Source organism: Haliotis rubra, unplaced genomic scaffold, assembly GCF_003918875.1.
Source record: "Haliotis rubra isolate DU_JTF1 unplaced genomic scaffold, ASM391887v1 Scf348, whole genome shotgun sequence".
In the NCBI taxonomy this organism is placed as follows: Eukaryota; Metazoa; Mollusca; class Gastropoda; order Lepetellida; family Haliotidae; genus Haliotis; species Haliotis rubra.
Genome location: NW_025767022.1, coordinates 615,606 through 636,930, shown reverse-complemented (window position 1 = coordinate 636,930; position 21,325 = coordinate 615,606). Strand labels below are relative to the sequence as shown.

The window sequence follows — 21,325 nt, the reverse complement described above, 5'->3', positions numbered from 1 at the left end:
GATGTCCATTTCCGGGGTGTGACATCCGTGATTGTAGCCTGTGTTGTCTTGTCTACAGATGGTGTTCGCCCACTGGCAGTCATGGAATATCTTACAGCTGCTGTTCACCAGCCTATATCAGCGTGCTCTCGTGCAGGTAGGTCACACTGGGAAACGTCTTAGCGCAACAAACTTGATGAGGCGTGTGATTACTGAGGATGCCCTGCCTGTGCGATCCCCATGGCTGAGCGCTCTGTTCAACATCGAGTCGTGATGACCTTTACATAGAAATAATACATTTGCTTGCTTCACGTCCTTTGAAGTATGTACTTGATATTTCGAATGAACTTAAAGCCATTGATATGTTCGATGGATGAGTTAGCGCAACATTTAAGAATGTTATATTCGTCCTTACAATGCAATCAATATATCGCACACGATAATAATCCCCGTACAGCTCACGTGGTTCGGTCAATGGGATATTTTAAATGCAGTCACTTGCTCCCGAACATCCCCAGCGTGTAGTGTAACAAACATGGTTATCAGAATCAAGGTATAAATAGTTACTTCAACAGTTTGTTGCTTTAGGGAAGGAAAGATAATACAACAGGTTGGGTGAAGTTACATTCTGACGTCCCCAAACCCTGAAATACTCTACAACATGGCGTGTTAAGTGTTTTCTAATGGATAGGGCTTACTGTCAGTGCTGACAAAACATGCTGCAGTACAAACTTCCGTCTAAGTTTTCATTTCTTCGTAGAAGGGGTATTTCCGGCCACGAATCAAGTTGTGGTCCACTGACATTTGATACACGTGGCTGTATGTCCACGTGCCATCAGTTCCTCAGTGCATGGGTAAACAGTGGTTATATGTGTTCTGTGGTATATGATGAATATCAGAATGGAACACATACTTTTTCACCATATTAATACTATATATTCGCGCTACAAGTTGTTTATTTCCTTTCTTCTGGTTAATATCCTGGTTAGAAATTGATTTTCAGCAACTCATGCTTGTCTCCCGTGAAGATCCGGGTTAGAATTGATCTTCAGTAAGCCATGCTTGTCGTAAAAGGCGACTAACGGGATCGGGTGGTCAGGCTCGCTGACTTGGTTCACACATCTCATCGTATCCCAACTGCGTAGATCGATGCTCATGCTGTTGATCACTGGACTGTGTGGTCCAGCCTCGATTATTTACAGACCGCCGCCATATAGCTGGAATATTGCTGAGTGCGGCGTTAAACAACACACCAACCAACCGTCTGCTAACCTGTAAGATACCCTCTCGTCCATAGTGACAGAGGACCTCCGTGCACACTGTACTTGCGTCCACAGTATCAAAGATAACCCTTTGCAAAATATGAATATAACCCTTTCGTCTATGGTATGTATACGATAACCCCCTAGTCAAATAAAAGACATAAAGGTGACCTCTTCGTTGTCTAAACACATTCGTCCATGTATAGCGTGACATATATACGATAACACCTTCGTATGTAGCATATGATAACCGTCGGGATATCTGATCGCCTCTGTGGCGACATTCTGTTGTTTACTTGTAAGGAATGGACATGTGTTTGATAATTATAAACATTCCACCAGCATTTCAAATATTTCTCACCTGGAATAGACGGAACTATTCTATTAATACCCTGACAAGTGCGTCAAGTTTGATCGAACTGGGTTCGAATCCACATCGTTTGGTTTGAGGACGTCTAATAACCAATCTCTGCTACAGCGACACATGTCGGCAAAAAGGTATAATGAATCGGTGAGAATTGTCGAACATGTGCACAATCCTTGAGACCTCCAGAAATAATACTTATATAATGTGGTGCATATATATATCATTATGTCCGCCGGCATGTACACGACTGGGCAAATACTAGTTCAGGCTAGCTATTCTCGAAACGTTCGTAGCCCTACGAACTTCTTGAGTCCATTGTTTAAGAATTCTTAGTGCTACGAACGTTACGAGAATAAGGACTCCAAGTATTATAAATAATTTCATAATGGACGTTGGTGCACGTGCAACGGCGACAGGAAACGTACTTCACGTGCATCAAAGCAAGGGAAACTTACACAGTGTCAATACAAGGTACAAACAGTTCTGATTTATTACTTTTAATATGTTTATCCACAAGACTATGTTTTGTAGGGATGTGTTTTAAGGAGATGAATATTCTCGTAACTCTCCATGAAAACAATAACTGTCCTCCATCAGCCTTTAAGAATAGATTAAGTCCCCATGGGCCCTGGTATAGTGACCTACCTTCAATTGTTGGCGATTGTTACATTGTTACATTGTATTGTCCAAAATATGTTTCTACTTTTAAAGATATATGCTGGTTAGTTTTAACTCTTTTTGTGATACTCCAGTTATTTTACAATCCGCCGATGACTGGTTATTTAACTACTTGTATTCATTGTGTATGTACAACCTTTGTCGTCACTATATGGCTGAAATATTGCCGAACTGACGTTAATTTTTAACTCACTCACTCACTCATTTAAGAATAGAAAGTTACTTGTGCATCCCCCTCTACGTGTTGGCGTACTGCAGGAATGAATGCAAAAATGTTGAAACAGAACTCTCTGTAGGCTAAGCGTGTTTACGAACGCTATGGTATTTCTAATTTCTACCTTTAACAGGTAGGACATGTGCAGGGTTTACTCATCTTAACGTCATAGTCGAGCTGTTCGAGTGCAGTCACACAACTCCCCGTGCGATCAATAGTTGCCAGTACTCGGTAATGAAATATTGATGCGCCAATTTGTCACGCTTCGAACACTTATTTAAATGCAACTTGACAGAGGACAATTTTCTCCATTCCGACAGTAGATAATGTAGGTTTTGTGTAAAATTGGCGTACTTAACTCGGGTGAATTGGCGATCGTTAAGCACGTGTTTTACTGATGCAAGATGAAGACAAATCGGTACTCAGAACCACATGAGTCTCGTTTTGTCTTCCAACACGAATTTGTCGAGCATTCGAAAACTATTTTGGGCGGACTATTACTTGGTGTGAAGACGAATTTATCAAGGACATTCGCCCTTGCAGCTTGTAAAGAGCTGGAGTGAAGACCCAACTGAACATATTTAAGTCTTTGAGTGATATTTGTCTTCGCAGTTTTAAAAACTAAAATAGAAACACCATTTTGCATGCACCATTGGACACTGAATGCCGGGCTAGACCAACAATACATGGAGTGGGTGGTTTCTATAGCGGGTAATATCCCGACATCTGCCACCGTGGAGGAACAAGTGACGGATGGAGCCCTTTGAATTCCTTGCCGTATAACAAATCCTCCCCTGAGAATTAGTGTTTCAATTGTCAGTTTCCCGATTCATATATCTTACACGAATATAGACTTGTGGTACATCTTCAACAAAAACCTAATAAAATTAAATAACCCCCCCCCCCGACCTTTCTGTGTCCCCAGTCCCTTCTTTCACTCTCTGCCCTCTCTTTACGTCGTGAAAAGCAAGGGGCGTGGTGGATGATGTTGCTGTGCCTACCATATTTAGTACAATTTATGCATGACACTACTTAATATTCATTGTCGATTATTTACCAGCGCACTGTGCCCACATTGGCAGACGCACGGGAATACAATGTAAGTTCTGTAGCAGTTATGCTGGCCACGGTCATGTCACGTGGGGTACTTACTTAATCTCGTCTGTGACTCCAGGCATGGGTTATTCAGTTTGTATGCATTAAGAATTCATAGCATATGAAGAAAAATTCTGTAAGTGACTGTACACTTGTTAGTTTTTGTAAGCTTAATTACACACCTGCCATCCAAATGAGCGTGTAACACGCTTCCCACTCTCAGTTCTCGTAGTCACTTTACGTTTCATTTCCCCCATGTCTATATGTGGCGTAATTGTACTGATCGCGCCACGGGGACTCGGAGTGACTTGTCTTGTCATCATACCAAATATGCTCTACATGTATCAAACAATTTACACTTTCTTCTTTGTCATCACACCAAATATGCTCTGCATGTATCAAACAATTTACACTTTCTTCTTTGTCATCACACCAAATATGCTCTACATGTATCAAACAATTTACACTTTCTTCTTTGTCATCATACCAAATATGCTCTACATGTATCAAACAATTTACACTTTCTTCTTTGTCATCACACCAAATATGCTCTACATGTATCAAACAATTTACACTTTCTTCTTGTCATCATACCAAATATGTTCTATATATTTAAAACAATTTACACTTTCTTCTTTCATCATCATGCATATCAAAAATACTTTCTACTCTGTCATCATACCAAATATGTTCTATGCATATCAAACAATTTACACTTTCTTCTCTGTCATACCAAATATCTTTTATACATTTCAAACAATTTACATTTTCTTCTCTGTCATTACACCAAATACCTTCTATACATTTCAAACAATTTACATTTTCTTCTCTGTCATTACACCAAATATCTTCTATACATATCAAACAATTTACATTTACTTCTTTGTCATCATACCAAATATGTTCTATGCATATCAAACAATTTACTTTCTACTCTGTCATCACACCAAATTAAATATGTTCTATGTATATCAAACAATGTCTACTTTTTCGTTGTCATCATACCACATATGTTCCAGAATTCCACTTGCAGGCATCACTTGTGCATGCCTTTGATGTAAGTCCAGCTCGCACTGCCATATCCACCTTAAACAGCAGTGCTGCTATGTGACTGCACCCCACCCCACCCCCCTAGTCTGAAAAATTATAATGATGTATAAAAATGTGACAAATAGGTTTTTTTTACATATTTTCTTTAAAAAATTATAATTTTAGTATTATGACAAATAGATAGTTAACAGGTTTTAAAATACAGTTAAAATTAAACTATACAAAATAAACTCAGATGATTTATTATTTCGTAACAGATATAATTACATACCATGCCATACATGTGCAATGTGCACAGTACACTGTTCCATGTGCCTTGTTGATGCAGACCCATGGCTGGTGTGGTTTCTCACGTAGGCGCTGAGAAGGAATAACCTTTGTTCTCATCAAACACAGAGGTGACTTGTCGTCGACTTTGTGGTATGGGATAAACGTGTCCACTTTCCACATTTCATATGCTTTCAGTGACTTGAAGGCCCTCATAGATTCGTGGGTGAACTGACCTGGTGTGTCTATCAGATAGAAATAAATATCCGTGAAAGTTATGCCTGGCCATGTTGTCGGATCATCCACCCAGTCGTTTCGCAAACAATGCGGGTCAGGCGAAGTGCAAGTGCCCTGCCGATACTTCAGCTTTGTCTCGTATCGTTCGCGTGGCTCGACGGGCATATTAAGTACATAATCCGACCATTGTTTGCTTTTTACGCTACACCGGTTCGCATTGTTATCGTCAGCCATTGCTTTCTGCCTACCGGAACACGATTGAGCGTAGTTCGTGACGTCGCTTCCGTAAACATATGGACTTTCCTATATATATATATATATATCAAGCAATTTACACTTTCATCAGTGGCATAATCCATAGTGTTAAATACTGTCAATTAAATGGAAATCATTTTATAAGAGTTTTTCATGCTTAATTATTTAGGACGCATGGACATTTTGTATGAAGTACAGCATACATGTAAAGACACTTCCGTGGCCATTATAGTTACAAGTTGCTTCTAGTCAGCTAAGGGATACAATGTTAACGCAGGATAACAATCTGTCTTGGTGCCAGATTCCAGTTGGCGTACAGGGCTTAATAGCAAATAGTGAACTTAATATGAAAAGATTTTGTATCAATAGATCACGTAGAATAAGTGATGACAGAAGGTATTTGTACAAATGGTATCGGTAGCTCCTGCACTGGCATAAATGGCATACACAATAATCGCTGTGCGTCACGCCGTACGACAGTACTCTGACAGGTAAACACCCCAGAATCAGCTCGGAAATTCAGTGATCGCATTAACTCAGTTTTGTTAAAATTAATAACGATTTGTTGATATACAGTTTCGTCTGTTGTGTTAACGTGCAGTGATTCTACTGCTTACACCTAAACCAAAAACGTTCCAGAAATATGTTAGTTATGCAACACAGTGGCAGTGTTACTGTCTCGTCTCAAATATTGGTGGTTGATACACTTGGAAGACTGCATGATAGTGTGGATGTATACACATACTTGGTATTAAATAAACGCGAGTGGTTTCAACATGTGGAGAATATGTCTCTCCATAGATCGTGGCGTTTGCCTGGTGTGAACGATCAAGCCACGGTCTTCGATGGGCAACAAGAGAGGGGTGGTGGGGGTGGTGTATAATTGACGCTTCTAGCGTCAGGAAAACAGACAACATGGCATTTTGAAAATTTGGAAACGGTTATTCTAATCTTAATCAGGCTACACTTGGTGCTACGGCAAACACAAGATAAGCCTCATCTCAAGTAGACCGCTAATTAGGCACTACCGATTCGCGCACTATATTAGGTTATCTGTATTTGCCGAGATTTCGTGAGATGCTGAACCTGCAAAGGTACACAACAGGCGGTTGTTGGCGTCTTGAGAGGGATAGGCCGTATGTCGTCACATCCGTTGTCCTTCCTCTCTCTCTCTCTCTCTCTCTCTCTCTCTCTCTCTCTCTCTCTCTCTCTCTCTCTCTCTCTCTCCTCTCTCTCTCTCCTCTCTCTCTCTCTCTCTCTCTCTCTTCTCTCCCTCTCTTCTCTCTCTCTCTCTCTCTCTCTCTCTCTCTCTTCTCTCTCTCTCTCTCTCTCTCTTCTCTCTCTCTTCTCTCTCTCTCTCTTTTCTCTCTCTCTCTCTTTCTCTCTCTTTCTATGTGTTCCTATCTGTACTCTCTCATGTGTGAGCGAGTCTGTCTGCCCCTCTGACCGTCGGCATGTGTGTCTGTTTCCCATCCAAACAAAATTAGCTTTTACATGATACAAAAACTGTTCAACTGAAGACCACCAATATGTGTATTTGCCTATGCTTGATTTAAGTTCATAAACATTGTGAATCCTTCAAATACGTGTCCTCCTCGGCAACCGTGAGCTGTAACGAAGACAAACAGAGCATCAGGGCTCTACGGGGACGTCATGATGACGACATCCCACTTTTCAGGCCTTCAATAAATAAGCAATTTCTGGATGAGCATAAATTATATCAAATCTGACATGAAAATAGAACATATTTTTCATGGGGATATGCAATAGATTTGCATAACACAACCAAGCATAAGGATCATGATCATTGTTGAAACTTCAGGTCTTCCTTCACACGACATATTTATACTGACAGCAAATTGAATTGTGAGTATTGCGCCGTGGTCTTTTACCTTCCATGCTGTATGATACGAATGGGAATTTCCCCACGGCATTACCGTTTTTAAGTTTTAATAACCATCAACATCACACGGCTACAATCTGCCGTGTGTTGATTGCATATTCCAGATAGTAGCCGTACCAACACTTTACAACGCCTTTCTGGGAGAAAGTTGACAGTTTTCCAGAAACCATTGACGACATTATTTGAGCCCCACGATACACCATCTGATATTATGTACATCTGTTTCCATCTGAAAAAGAATGCTGGCTGAATATTCTATTTACGAGAGTAAGGTTGCGTTCTATTTGCGATATTGACGTGTCAAGCACGACATAGCAACACAATACTCAGAATACTAAATACCAAGGGAGTGTTATATTATTCACAGCTGTATACCGTCCTAATGTTAAGGCTACCCACACCTGTATAACGTCCTCATGTTAAGGCTACCCACACCTGTATAACGTCCTCGTGTTAAGGCTACCCACACCTGTATAACGTCCTCGTGTTAAGGCTACCCACACCTGTATAACGTCCTAATGTTAAGGCTACCCACACCTGTATAACGTCCTAATGTTAAGGCTACCCACACCTGTATAACGTCCTCGTGTTAAGGCTACCCACACCTGTATAACGTCCTCGTGTTAAGGCTACCCACACCTGTATAACGTCCTAATGTTAAGGCTACCCACACCTGTATAACGTCCTCGTGTTAGGCTACCCACACCTGTATACCGTCCTCGTGTTAAGGCTACCCACACCTGTATAACGTCCTAATGTTAAGGCTACCCACACCTGTATAACGTCCTCGTGTTAGGCTACCCACACCTGTATACCGTCCTCGTGTTAAGGCTACCCACACCTGTATACCGTCCTAATAATGTTAAGGCTACCCACACCTGTATACCGTCCTAATGTTAGGCTACCCACACCTGTATAACGTCCTCGTGTTAAGGCTACCCACACCTGTATACCGTCCTCGTGTTAAGGCTACCCACACCTGTATAACGTCCTCGTGTTAAGGCTACCCACACCTGTATAACGTCCTCGTGTTAGGCTACCCACACCTGTATAACGTCCTCGTGTTAAGGCTACCCACACCTGTATAACGTCCTAATGTTAAGGCTACCCACACCTGTATAACGTCCAAGTGTTAGGCTACCCACACCTGTATAACGTCCTCGTGTTAAGGCTACCCACACCTGTATAACGTCCAAGTGTTAAAGCCACCCACACCTGTATAACGTCCAAGTGTTAAGGCTACCCACACCTGTATAACGTCCAAGTGTTAGGCTACCCACACCTGTATAACGTCCTCGTGTTAAGGCTACCCACACCTGTATAACGTCCAAGTGTTAAAGCCATCCACACCTGTATAACGTCCAAGTGTTAAAGCCATCCACACCTGTATAACGTCCTAGTGTTAAATCCATCCACACCTGTATAACGTCCTAGTGTTAAAACCATCCACACCTGTATAACGTCCTAGTGTTAAAGCCATCCACACCTGTATAACGCCCTAATGTTAACGCTACCCACACAGGTATAACGTGACGATTTTCATCGGAAATAGACATCCTTCTCATCAGATATTTTTCGATATATTTTGGACATGGGATAAAATTGTCCCCATTTCCAATTCGTGATGAAGACCTACCATTTTACCTTCATGCAGATGGATTACATAATTAAACCATTCTAAATCATTCACATGTGGTATCTATGGAGACATACGTTGCCACATGGCCAGGAGCATCAAACAATATTTGGTTGATTTATGTGACAGGGAAACAAATACCACAGTCATATGTGTGGCCAATATTGGGATTTAAACCAAACATTAGCGAATTCTGGCAGGTTTAAGGGAACAACCATATGATATAACCCCAGTTGATAGCCATCTTCAGTCGTAGAAGGACATGTGATGCCATTGTAACGTCTAGGACTACTGATTTTCAAAGCTCAGAAGTCTATATTATGATTTGTGTCCACTAACAACAGACATAATCTTGCACACACATCTAAACAACTATAGTTTTTTAATTGTTTTAAACTAAAACACCCTTTGTTTTTTAACGCCGAATATACATTATTTGTATTTGCCCTTGATTTAATTTGAAATGAACCGTTATTACTTGTATTTTATGATGATTAAGAAAGCAAACACTGATTACCATCCATGTATGACCCTTGAATATTCTACCCTATGCATGCGTGTAATGTGATCACGGTGACGATTGCGCAGCTGCAATAATTACTTTGCGTGCATTAATGTGGAATATTCACCCTGGCATGTAGTTTGACTAACAAGTAGGTGTAGTGGTTAATGCGTGATCCACTGACCCGTCTCCACTAAGCATGCACTGGGAAACAACGACTGTCTGAGTAGCAACAAGATATATCAGACATCTTTGTCTATACATGATACACACTTTCTCTGTATTCTTGCCCATACAGTTGGAGTGTAAACTGCACTATATATAGACGGTAGATACAATCTTACGATGTCTTTTCTCGGCGAGAATACTTCGAACGTTATTACATGTTTTAATATTGTTTACAATACATAGTGCTGTACTTTACCGCGTGAATCACCTGCCTCGGTGAGTCATTACAAGTCAACATATATACACTGGTACGTCTGAGCTACAGTCGTGCTGCATTAGGAACAAAATCTGGCACTGGTCACAACAGTTCTTAAACAAGTCCTGAAAGGCCAATGGCGGTCAAACAATTGTGACGTACTTAGCTCTCAACAACGGCGGCCGTCGATCTACCGGTTTAGTCTCCCGTGTCACAACAACTCGATGTTACTGTCAGTGAAAGATGCTCTACGCGCCGTTTGGGTGGGCTAGGTGTGCTTTGATATGTTACTATTCCTGGAAGTTACATCGACTTTCAGTACAGTCTCAACACTAGCAGTGAACCAAACCATTCCTGAAATGAACGCGACGATGGCTCAACACTAGCAGTGAACCAAACCATTCCTGAAATGAACGCGACGATGGCTCAACACTTGCAGTGAACCAAACCAATCTTGACTTTAAGGCAAGAGCAAGGTCGGGCAGGTCTGTTGGAAAAAAAATACTCACACACCTTGAATTTGATACACTAAAATTATATTGCTGTAATTACTGAAACTCATTGTAAGGAAAACAGCTGTTACGTTCTATATCTCACCTGAATGATATTTTGATATTCAAGCGTAATGATTTGTAACGTTTAATAAAAAGCTACAAAAATGCAATATGATATACATTATATGCTGGAATTGATCTACGCTAAACATAAGTAAGAAAGATAAAATGATCATCACACAGTCATTAGCTTACTGCCCGGATTAAGTACGTTTCACTGTATATGACGTCGTTCACGTGTTGCAGTCATCAGCTGTCACGTACTCTGCAGTTACTATGCACCAGTTATATTGATATGCATGTGCACTGAAACATTGCTGTTGACGTCATTGATGCAGTATATTTTTTGCATGATCAAGTAGGTTTAGCCACGGAGAACTGCTCGTTTACAACTGTGTTATGTATGCACGTCGTGAGCCATCTGTCGGTGCTGGCAACAGCATGGTCGAAGGTTCATAGTGGTAAACGATCAACGTGGCTCATAGTGATAAACGATCAAAGTGGTTCATAGTGGTGAACGATCAAAGTGGTTCATAGTGGTGAACGATCAAAGTGGTTCATAGTGGTGAACGACCAAAGTGGTTCATAGTGGTGAACGATCAAAGTGGTTCGTAGTGGTAAACGATCAAGTGGTTCATGGTGGTAAACGATCAAAGTGGTTCATGGTGGTAAGCGATCAAAGTGGTTCATAGTGGTAAACGGTCAACGTCGTTCGTAGTGTAAACGATCAAAGTGGTTCATGGTGGTAAGCGATCAAAGTGGTCTGTGGTTGTGCGGTCAAAGTGGTTCATAGCGGTAAAGGTCAAAGTGGTTCATAGTGGTGAACGATCAAAGTGGTTCATGTGGTAAACGGTCAAGGTGGTTCATAGTGGTAAACGGTCAAAGTGGTTCGTAGTGGTAAATGATCAATATGGTTCATAGTGGTAAAGGGTCAAAGTGGTTCATAGTGATGAACGATCAAAGTGGTTCATGTGGTAAACGGTCAAGGTGGTTCATAGTGGTAAACGGTCAAGGTGGTTCATAGTGGTAAACGGTCAACGTCGTTCGTAATGTAAACGATCAATGTGGTTCACAGTGGCAAAGGGTCAAAGTGGTTCATAGTGATAAAGGGTCAACGTCGATAGTGGTAAGCGATCAAGAGGATGAATAGTAGTAAAGGATCGCCTTTTCTCTGGACATTGTTTCATAAAATTACGTTCACAAATTCGTGTTGGAACTTACATATCAGCATCGACAACCTTATTCGTAACTTTGATAAACCCTTGTCATTCGTCGTGTTCGCTGATGCCTCTTCGTTTATATTTAATTTTGGAAGACGCTTCCATGGTTTCATGATACGTTCTCTAACGTCCAAGGCAATCAGGTGTATTTTCCGAAATAAAGAAAACATTGGAAGTAGAATCAACGAGCCCCGAAGGATGATATACAATTAGCGATAACTGTGCATAATCACTATACCTGCGGCACCTTTACATGCACAAAATGCATGCTCTGAATTGCCAGTGCATCCATTGCTCGGAATCAAGTGTAAGGGCAACGTGACGTCTTCATAACAGCTGATCAGTGATCAGTGGAATATCGTCCGGTAGATGATAATGTGAGTAGAGATATATCTTTATTACAACATTCTTTTGTTGACATACATCAAGGAGCTGCGTGTACATGAAACCGTTAGCGTGTGTTGACATCACTTGGAAACACGGATCTGCTGTTTATTGGGTCCAGGGTATTTATGTTATATGCCACGGATATACTGGACGACCGAAGATCGTGCACCAGTAGTCACAGTAGTGTGGCTCATCGGGCTCAGTATGATGTTCCGTCTCTTGACGAAGCTAATCTTACACATTTCGAAATCAAATTTCCATAATCCGATGTGTTTTAACTCACGTGTGATGTATTATTTGTACACGGATGAAACATGCCACTCTGTGATTAATTGGATTTAGGATGTAACGTCTTTGAGCAAGGTATTTAATAACGGTGTTGTCCTGCTTATGTTTTATATTTTATAGTTTTTGTGATTGATTGGGGTTGATAAACGCCAGAGGAGATACATTATCTTTAAGCAGAACACATTTAAAACCCATCATGTCTGACTTTTGCAGGAACAACACATTTTGTGTTAACTCAATGTATCATATGTTCAATTGGGATTGCAGAACAAAGAAGTCTTCAGGGCGAACTGAACATTGCCTCTCTGAATACTGGATGCAATATTCTTTTCGGCTTAGGAAATTAATCAAAGCAGTCGGTCGTGTTCGTGTACAACTTGCTTTATAGCTATTGACGGACAAATAAACACCCACGCAGAGACAACATACCCAGGTGACTTATGGACTTCCAGGTACATAGGGAGGGTGGTGAAGGAGATGGGGTAGTAGGGTAAGGGGAGAGGGCTGGTTGCTGGTGGTGAATGTGGTGGGGTAAGGGGAGAGGGTGGGTTACTGGTGGTGAATGTGGTGGGGTAAGTGTGGGGGAAGGGTGGGGTGTTGGTGGTGGTGAATGTGGTGGGGTAAGGGGGAAGGCGGGTGGGTGGTGCTGCTGGTGGGAAGTGTGGTGGGGTGGGGTAGGAGGGAGAGGGTGGGGTTGGTGTGGTGGTGGGGTGAATGTGGGTGGGGTAAGAGGGAAGGGTGTGGTGTTGGTGGTGAATGTGGTGGGGTAAGAGGGAAGGGTGGGGTGTTGGTGGTGAATGTGGTTGGGTAAGAGGGGAAGGGTGTGGGTGTGTTGAATGTGGTGGGGTGAATGAAAGGGTGGGGTTGGTGGTGAATGGGTGGGTAAGAGGGAAGGGTGGGGTGTTGTGGTGAATGTGGTGGTGTAAGAGGGAAGGGTGGTGGTGTGTGGTGGTGGTGAATGTGGTGGGGTAAAGAGGGAAGGGTGTGGTGTTGGTGGTGAATGTGGTGGGGTAAGAGGGAAAGGTGGGGTGTTGATGGTGGTAGGAATGTGGTGGGGGTAAGAGGAAAGGGTGTGGTGTTGGTGAGGTGAATGTGGTGGGGTAAGAGGGTGGGGGTGGGGTGGTGGTGAGTGAATGTGGTGGGAATGTGGTGGGGTAAGAGGGAATGGTGAATGTGGGGTGTGTGGTGGTGGTGAATGTGGTGGGTAAGGTGGAAAGGGTGGGGGAAGGGTGTGGTGTTGGTGGTGAATGGTGAATGTGGTGGGGTAAGAGGGAAGGGTGTGGTGTTGGTGGTGAATGTGGTGGGGTAAGAGGGAAGGGTGGCGAGTTGATGGTGAATGTGGTGGGGTAATGGCGGGGCGTTTGGGAGTTGATGGTTAATTGTAGTGATGTCGAGTGTCACGTGGGTTGAGGGAAGTGATTATAGGTGGCTGATTCTAAATGATGTACATAAAGATGACATAAATAGAGTGAGTGAATGAGGATTGTTTTACGCCGCTTTTACCAATATTCCAGCAATATTGCGGCGGGGGACAGTAGAAATGGGCTTCAATCATTAAGCCTATGTGGGAAATCGAGCCCGGGTCCTCTGCGTGACGGCGAAAGCTTTAACCTCACCCCCACCCCCACCCCACCCCCGATATAACTGGAACGTTCCTTACCGAAGATAGAAGCCTTTGAACCTAGCGCAGTGAAGCCTTGTTTTGCCCGGATCATTCATCCAACCCGTTCAAACGAGATGCCAACTGGAACGGTCATGTGACGCTTGGTGTATCAACCACAATCATATCATGTTTTGTGTCAACATTGTCCTTTGTGGTGGCAGTTGAAAGTCCTCCTGGCCTTGGATCATCTTCGAGGCTCTCTCTCGCCATCTCCCCTGCCATCCTAATAACAGCGGCTAAAGAGGGGGCATAATCCCCTAACGCGGACATCGAGTCCTCACGGACGGCTGTTGGCGGTGGCCTTGACAGTGGGAGATACATGATGGCAGCTGGAGATATTTTAATGCGATTACATCAACCGAGAATGCTTGGTCACTTTGATTCCTACAGAAATATGCTGCCTGTGTGTATTTGTTTCAAATACAGCTGTAAGCATTGAATGTACTGTATACACAGTCCAAAATATATACATCTTTTGAACCTAGGCTAGACCGTGGCAACCCGTGAAGGTCCGGGTTATAATTGATCTCCAGTAACCCATGCATGTCGTAAGACTAACGGGATCGGGTGGTCAGGCTCGCTGACTTGGTTGACACGTGTCATCGGTTCCCACTTGTGTAGATCGATGCACATGATGTTGATTACTGGATTGTCTGGTCCAGACTCGAATATTTACAGACCGTCGCCATATAGCTTGAATGTTGCTGAGTGCGGCGTAAAACTAAACTCACTCATTCACTTACTCAGTCACTAGACCGTGGCAATGATTGTGGAAGTTGACTGTTACATACAGTTTTTAGATATCCATCATTTTAGAGATTATGACCACCACTTGACCACCACTTGCAACACACTAATTCTAGTGACAATATGAGCCGTAAGTGATGTCAATAATAAATAGTAGTCGTTGTAGTGGTGGTTGGTGTAGGCCGACAAAGTATAAGCAAGATATCAGCAGAGGTCACTGTAGGCTTGTGTCTGTGAATCTGTATCAGCTGACGATGGGAACGTGTGGCTGTAGATGTAGTCGGTGTTTATACAGATATGCAGGCATGCTTGCCGTACCTTGTACATGCGGCTTGTCCGCTTTCTGCAGTTCACATCTGAAACTATAGTCGAGTCAACTTGTGGCAGCTTTACCTCGTACAACCGGCGTACATGGTCGAGGGTACACTTCAAACCCCTTCATTTGCTACTCTGTTAGTCTGCTGCAGTTTACGTACAACCCACCCGTATGCTAGTTTGTAGTATATTTCTAACCCCTCTTTCTGCTAGTCTGCAGTTTACTTCAAATCCCTTCATTTGCTTGTCTACAGTTCACTTCAAATCCCTTTATTTGCGAGTCTGTTGTCTACTTCAAACACTTATGTCTGCGAGTTGCTGGTTCACTATGGACACCTAATACAATTTCCCATAAAAATATTCACCTCAATTTGTAATTCTATTCCAAGACGCCTATTGACGCTTCTCCTCGTGTACCTGTTATTCCTTTAATATTGCCACTGACGACATGACGTCATGGTCATTCACAGGTGTTAACACAGTCTGCCTCAGAACCCAACACATCTTGCAGTTTAATGGTGAATAATTCATACCGCAATTTCTTTCTATCCCATAATGGTTAAGGTTTTATATTTCTAGGGCCACACTAAGCGACAATCAAGAGGTCACGCCCTTCATTCAAATTACTGACAATGTTTCTATAAATACCTATGCAGTGATTGTCAGAGACTGTTGACGGCAACAATACAATGCTTTCTTGTTTAGTTCTCGTTATTATTGTTTAAAGACGGTCTTGTTATTCTGGACTCAAGGGCCACCTGCTGGAGCGGCTGGAGGAGACCCACGCGCTCTGCTATTGTCTCCTGCTGAATACCGTTCACTATTTGCTTTACACATGGTTCTAAGTGTGATGTATGTGTGTTTTATTACTCACTATGTGTGTCACTCAACCGCGTAAAACGCAGTCTTTTATCACACTTCCATCCGGGTTTTGCTTTCATGACGTGCAAATCGATACATTGATCTCTGCTGCGTGCGCATCACTGGTAAACTACAACAGCAATGAATCCAGGTTACTGTAGAAAACTCATTTATCGTGGACGTTATTGCCCCTGCCGCTCCCTCACCTATATGAAATTAGCTGCACCTACCCCGTCCCAACTCATATTGCCACATGACCAGCTTAGCAGTAAACACGAGGTATAACATATTCACAGAACACCTATTGAGTGACGTTTTGTTATGCTGTGTTTTTCTCAGTATCGTCATTGCTTGTGTGTTATGTTAAGTATACATATATCAAGTTGCTCTCCTGCTGTCCCTGTGCCCTATTTATCATACCGATATAATGTTTTTAAAAAAAACACTAACGCTGAGGATGTCATCTGTTTGGTCTGTTACTGAGACGACGTTCAATAGTAAAACAGTTGCAACCGAAATGGAAGCACAAGTAGTTTACACGTTGATATGAACGTTTAGTACCGACGTAGCTTTCATCAGTGACGTCCACTGGAATACCAGAGCCGCATCCAGCAGAGAGCCACCCTCATCTGTATCAGCGCTGTCGAGATGTTGCAAACACTTTTATCATATGGGGATCGATTAATACGCGAACATTTTACTGCCGCTTATACCCGTCTGTCAAGCATTGGAAGATTATCATAGGATCGATGTGGTCAGTCTCTCTCGCCCTCAACCTTCAGTCCGTCATCGGGATCTGCATAATTTCATTCTTAACAGTGTCCGATAATTAACCGTTACTGAGATTTCTCCCTTTTCAACAAGCAGCTGCAGTTAACCTGAGGGGCTGATCATTTGGCAGGCTGACCTCAGGAGATGCAGTTGCTAACAGTACCCGTGGGACGCTGACACAAGGGCACGTTCTGTTGTGAACACCTGTGGTCATCACGGATCCATTAAAAACTTGTCACCGATTATATTTTAGCCCTCGATGTCGAATTGAAAACTTTCATCTGATAACCGAGTTGGCCTATTCTTTGGCGATTATGTCACATTCATATTGCTTCAGTTTTTTTTGCGGTGCGGTGGGGTAGCCTAGTGGTAAAAGCGTTGGCTCGTCACGCCGAAGACCCGGGTTCGAATCCTCACATGGGTACAATGTGCGAAGCCCATTTCTGGTGTCCCCCGCCGTGATGTTGCTGGAATATTGCTAAATGCGGCGTAAAAAACAAACTCAGTCAGTTTGTTTTTTTCCCTTTTATAGATATTCAGTGAATGTATGGTTGATTTCAGTGAATACAAATTATGTACGTTTGGTCGTAATCATTACTTTAATCACTTCAATTTACTTTTAAAAACTTTTGTTTTATCGCGAAAAAGGATCATTTTGAAAATATATTGTGTCTGAATATATTTGATAATGTCATCTAAGAGAAGGTAAACGTCTCCAAACGTTCATCGGGTCAATCTTTGTCGAGTTTCTCTTTCCCTCCTCTCTCCCTTTCTATCTATCTCTCTCGCCCCACCTTCCCTCTCGCTATATGAATGGTGATTTAAACAAGGGCAAGTCTACCAGAGTCCATGGGCACTTGAACAATCAACCTGTATCTAAATTTACAATCTGCTGCAGTCGACTGTAGATCAACACCGATTCCAGGACTCTCACAGTGAGCTGTCCATAAACGCTTGTTTTCTCGGGTCATTTGTGAAATTCATTTATATTTCAAATGTAGCTCTGACTTCCCAAAACACATTTAAAACACTTCAAAAAGCCGCGGTCGACCTTCCTCACACAGTCCTTCGTCGACAATTTGTATTTAAAAACTGACAAGCAGCCTTTATCGAGTTTCCAAGGCGTAAATGCCCCCTAAGATTTAGCGTGAGCGCGCAAATTGCTGTAATGCAATTGGTCGTGCTGGTATTGGTTTTATCGTGTAAATTGCCTATGTATAAGTAATGACGGCAATATTGCTGGCCCCGGGTGTGGCGCTCTGTAATTGTCTTACTGAGTCAGCACGCGGAAAGCAAGCACAACCAGACAAAGTTATGGACTTTGGAGGGTGACACAACCTTACAATAGTATGGACATTGTAAGGGATGCACGACAATACAATATTATGGACATTGTAAGGGATGCACGACAATACAATATTATGGACATTGTAAGGGATGCACGACAATACAATACTATGGACATTGTAAGGGATGCAAGACAATACAATAGTATGGACATTGTAAGGGGTGGACGACAATACAATATTATGGACATTGTAAGGGATGCATGACAATACAATATTATGGACATTGTAAGGGATGAACGAAAATACAATATTATGGACATTGTAAGTGATGAACGACAATATAATTTTATGGACATTGTAAGGGATGAACGACAATACAATATTATGGACATTGTAAGGGATGCACGACAATACAATATTATGGACATTGTAAGGGATGGACGACAATACAATATTATGGACATTGTAAGGGATGAACGACAATACAATAGTATGGACATTTTACGGATGGCACAACCAGGCTATAGTATGGACAATGGAGGAGATACAAAGTCGGACAATAGTATGGACAATGGGGGAGATACAAAGTCGGACAATAGTATGGACTATGGAGGAGATACAAAGTCGGACAATAGTATGGACAATGGAGGAGATACAAAGTCGGACAATAGTATGGACAATGGGGGAGATACAAAGTCGGACAATAGTATGGACAATGGAGGAGATACAAAGTCGGACAATAGTATGGACAATGGAGGAGATACATAGTCGGACAATAGTATGGACAATGCAGGGGATACACAACCAGACGATAGTATGGACAATGGAGGAGATACATAGTCGGGCAATTAAGGGGATACACAATCAGACAATAGTATGGACAATGGAGGGGATGCACAATCGGACAGTAGTATGGACAATGGAGGGGATGCACAAGCAGACAATAGTATGGACAATGGAGAGGATTCACAACCAGACAATATTATGAACAATGACACATTCAAGGGAAGTGTGGACCCAAGAATGGCTGTCTGGGAATGTCCATAATATCGAGTACTTCAGCATAAACAGTACATTCTATACAGTGTATGATTTACTTTTTATGAAATACTGTTCGTGAACAACAAATATGACGTTCATTAACACGTATACACGATCAAGCGTTTTTCCGGTGCGCCCTAATTTCCATGCTGATACAATTGTTCTCGGAGATCTGTATTGATGGACGACGTGAACATGCGCGCGAGTTATCCGGTGATGTCCATATCTGCGACGTTCAGAAGAAAGAACGGGATATTAACTATGATTTATTTGCAGACAATCAGTGATTTTATACCCACTGTATCGCTGTGCTAGGGTAGACGTTGTGATCCAGAGCTTGGGCAGCCCCATCTACTAAAATATTGATACGTCTATTTCCTTTCAGCTAATCTGGAAGATCAGCTCGCATGGGTGGTGCGTACCTATTACGCCCGCATGGTTTTCAAAGGGTCACGGTGACCTAATGAGCCGATAGTGATATAGACGAGGATAATTACTCTAACGATTATACCGATAGGGTTGTGTTGACTCAATGAATACTGTCACATATACGTATTGAATGAATATGTTTGACAGGATAGGTCGTGCTGAACCCGAGACGTACAGCCATCAAATTACGCTGAATCACATATAATAAATAATGACGAGAAACTCGCTGCAGTGTTATAACAGACATGAACAGTGCACGTTACGTTATATCAAGTAATACCTACCGGCTCTAATACATGAGTGAGTGAGTTTAGTTTAACGTCGATTTGGGAAGCAGATTAGTTATATCACAGCGTGAGTTTGAATGTGGAGGAAATTCCTGTTCGATGCAAATCTTAGACATTCACACCTTGGAGGAAACCAAAAGAGCCTGGAAACATATTTTGTCATTTAAACCGATCATGACAGATTCTTGGCACCCGATAGAGGTGCTACTCTACATAGCGAATTGTTCCGCGTTACACGATCTAGTGCCCCTTGAACAATGATTTATAGAATCTCGTGAAAATACATGAAAATACGCCAAGCTTTTGACTTTAAGTTGAAGTGTTAATCGTTCATCTTTACAGTGGGATGGCCCTGTGGATAAACTCAGGACGCTGAACACCCCAGTTCAATTACACGTAGGGATACCGTTCGTGAAGCCGTTTTCTGGTGTCCCCAAAGGAATATTGCTGGGTGCATTGTTAAACCGTACTTACTCATCAGTTTCGAAGTTACATAGATATTTAGTCTCCTCCAACAGTATGTATAGCAAGATGGGTTATTGCTGGGGATATGCATTGATTCTGAACAGACCAGTAAATCTATGTCGGCCTTGTTGAATCACATTGTAATCTTCACATAACAATGACGGTAACTGAAATGTACAAAGCTAACGAAGGTACATTCGACATGGAGTCTTTCTGAAATGCGAGGTTTTTTGTTAGGTCGAAACGAAACCTGTGGACGTGCCAAAGCCTACCATCTCTCTGAATCCTCGAATCACTTTCCATAACAAGACTCCGTTTCGGAGGTCTAATTATATTCTTTGGGATGTTACAAGGCAAAGTAAGAAAACAGATTCAATAAAAGCCAGTGAGAAGCGTTTACCGTACGGAGCATGACCGCGGCCGGTTAGTGAGATGTTCTCTGTGTTAGTGCTAGTCGTCAGTTCAGGGAGTCAAACCCAACCGTGACTGTTCATAGTATTTTGTAATAAAAGATGTTTGTAATGATGCCCTTCACAAGAGACAGGTGGAAATAGAGACGATGTGTTGGTCGATGCTCCGAGACCAGGCGGTTGTGTCGAGTAATAACTTGTTGGAATCTCCCGATAGCCTGGCACGAACTGCCCAGCCTTGTTAAGAACCTCTACGTCCTTCCAAATTGACTGTCTGTGTGCACACAAGCAGAAATGATTTGGATGAGGCGTTGACAAAGTTATGGTTCTTTCAGGGCCAAGTTGCAAGGAATAATCACAAATCATAGGAGCCAGACGATGGGGCACTTGCATTAGCCCGACATGTTACCGCCATATTAACGAAATTTACCTTATTCCCACAGGACCCGTACTACCCCAGTCCGGGGCAATGGGATTTGTCGCTTCTGCGATCGTCGCTATAATTTGCTTTTCATGTGGTAAGAACGAAGTGCATCTCTGGCCTGATTAATATTCTCCTGCCGACCTCGCCTGACGCTCTGCCAGCGACAAATTACTGGTAATAATACCAAGTTAATCTAGAAAGCGGATAGATAGTATTTTTTCTGTCATCCTCGACCTATTGCTGGCCTCTAATTGGGTGTCCCTCTCAAGAGAGCCAATGACGAGATATACATCTGGCCAGAATAA

The 21,325-nt window shown here is 42.4% G+C and overlaps 1 protein-coding gene across 3 annotated transcripts in view; it reads left to right on the top strand.

The window, feature by feature from the left end:
• The window catches only part of LOC124284924 (muscarinic acetylcholine receptor M1-like), a 232,592-nt gene that overhangs the window by 190,823 nt on the left and 20,444 nt on the right, over positions 1-21,325 (top strand). For 2 of the 3 annotated variants that reach the window (XM_046721054.1, XM_046721055.1), the window contains one exon: positions 59-136. The exons of the other annotated variant lie outside the window; for it this stretch is intronic. The gene's annotated coding sequence lies outside the window, so the exon portion shown is untranslated. The remainder of the gene's footprint in view (positions 1-58; positions 137-21,325) is intronic. 3 annotated transcript variants of the gene reach the window in all.